The 2345-nt window shown below is 46.5% G+C and overlaps 1 long non-coding RNA gene across 1 annotated transcript in view; it reads left to right on the forward strand.

The window, feature by feature from the left end:
- The window catches only part of LOC107183342, a 26302-nt gene that overhangs the window by 19035 nt on the left and 4922 nt on the right, over positions 1 to 2345 (forward strand). The window contains exon 3 of the long non-coding RNA XR_001514126.1: positions 1510 to 1604. This is a non-coding gene — a long non-coding RNA (uncharacterized LOC107183342). The remainder of the gene's footprint in view (positions 1 to 1509; positions 1605 to 2345) is intronic.

Consider the following 2345-nt stretch of genomic DNA (forward strand, 5'->3'; position numbering starts at 1 on the left):
GCCCCAACCCCCTGATTGGCCCTGCTCTGTGTGTGACAGGGGGTGGCGCCGCAACCCCCCAATCGGCCCTACCCTGAGCGTGACTGAGGGTGGCATCACAACCTCCCAATCTCCCTGCTCTGTGCATGACAGGGGGCGGCACCCCAACTCCCCAATTGGCCCTGCTCTGAGCCCGACCAGGGGCTGCACCTAGGGATTGGGCCTGCCCTCTGCCACCCGGGAGCAGGCCTAAGCCAGCAGGTCATTATTTCCCGAGGGGTCTCAGACTGTGAGAGGGCACAGGCCGGGTTGAGGGATCCCCTCCCCCCCCAGTTCACAAGTTTTTGTGCACCAGGCCTCTAGTATATATATAATTATATGTATATCCATTCATAATACACATATTGATAACAACACAGAGACATTTCAGCAAGTTAGCATCAGGCTAATCTCACCACTCAGAGATAACTTCTATTCACATTTTGATGTATTTTTTAAAAATAGAGTTATTTTTTAGAGCAGTTCTCAATTCACAGCCAATTCCAATGGAAGAAATGGAGATTTCCCATATACCCTCTGCCCCCAGACATGCTCAGCTTCCCTCATTATCAGCATCCCTCACCGGAGTGGGATATTTCTGAAAATTGATGAACCTAGATCGGCATCATTATCACCCAGAGTCCATCGTTGACATTAGGGTTACCTCTTGGTTTGACCAAGGTATAATGTCACGTGTCCACAGTTACAGTGTCGTACAGAATAGGTTCACTGCTCTAACGATCCTGGGTGCTCTGCCTAGTCACCCCTTCCTCCATCCCCCCCAACCCCTGGCGACCCCTGATCTTTTCATCTGGGCTTAGTTTTTAGTCTCTCTTTTATGTGTGTGTGGGGGTATGTTCATATTATAATAAAACCGGGCATATACTATGCATGCAATTTTATTTTCTGTTTCATTTTCCTTTTAAACTTTTAGGAGTTTATATTATGGAAATTCTCAGACACACCTAAAAAAGGGTGCCCTAGCCAGTTTGGCTCAGTGGACTGAAGGGTCTTACGTTTGATTCTGGTCAAGGGCACATACCTGGGTTGCAGGCTCCTCCCTGACCCAGACCCTGGTCAGGGCTCATGCTGAGGGTAACCAATCTTTGTGTTTCTCTCACATCAATGTTGCTCTCTGTCTTTCCCTCTCTCTCCCACTCTCTCTAAAGATCAATGGAAAAATATTCTTGGGAGAGGATTAAAAAAATAAATAAAATAAAATAGGATAGAAAACTACAATGAATCTCCATGTGCCCAACACCTGGCTGCAGCAGTCATCCACATTTTGCCAGTTGTGTTTCATCTGTCTCCTTCCACTGCTTTTTTTTCTTCCTGAAGTACCTTGAAACAAATCGAAAGCACCATGTCATTTCACTCACAGCACTGAAATATGTATGTGTGTAGATGGCCTTTTCCATTGAGCATGACATCATGAACAGTTTTGCTTGTTATTTGCTATGGTTTAAAATATTCTTTTTTAACAACTGTCAGGCATCGTCATGGTTTCTATGTATTCCAAACCTTTGCGTGCATCTCTGATCATGTCCTTGGGATTCAACCCTCGATGTGAATAACAGGATCCAAAGGTAAGAATTCTAAAGACACAACAAGCATCACAAGGATTGCATCAACTTAGAGTCCTATCAGTGGGGTGCGAAAGGGCCTGTTTCCTGAGCCCTCATGGACGCTAAGTGTTACCAATTGTATGGGTCAAGGTTCCCTTGCAGATAACAGAATCTACTCCGGTTGGCAGCAGATTTCTTACCAGATATGAGGGAATCGTTAGAAGGTTTGGAAGAGCTGATTGAGCTCCCAGGAATGAATGACAGAACCACACCACAGACTGGCTCACCAAAGGAGCTGGCTGGCCCACGTCGGGAAGCTGGGAATGAGACGCTGTGGTCACAGCTGCAGGCTCTAGGTTCACAGTGCCTTTGCCATGATTCATACTATCTACAGGGATGTCTCTTAACCCCCAGGAAACTGGAACTGGAGTCTGGGTTTTCCGCTGGGAGTGCCATGGAAACTCCGCGTGCCTCTATGACCTTGCTTGCTGGCAGGAGCAGCCGAATTATGGCTTGTGCCTCATAATATCCATTTCTATTGTCTAATTTCAAATGAGTACGTTGCTGGAGTGACCACACAGGAGGGTCTGATCTCAAATTCCTAGCAGGGCAGGTCATGGCGGCAGTCACGTCCCAGGCCTTAGTCCTGCTCCTTAGCAAAGGTCAGTCTCCACCTTCAGTGCACTCTGTCCATTGTTCTTGTTTTTGAAAGAGATAATTTATTTTTTTAAATAACTTCATTGATTTCAGAGCAGAAGGGGG

This window comes from Myotis davidii, unplaced genomic scaffold, assembly GCF_000327345.1.
Source record: "Myotis davidii unplaced genomic scaffold, ASM32734v1 scaffold399, whole genome shotgun sequence".
NCBI classification, from domain to species: domain Eukaryota; kingdom Metazoa; phylum Chordata; class Mammalia; order Chiroptera; family Vespertilionidae; genus Myotis; species Myotis davidii.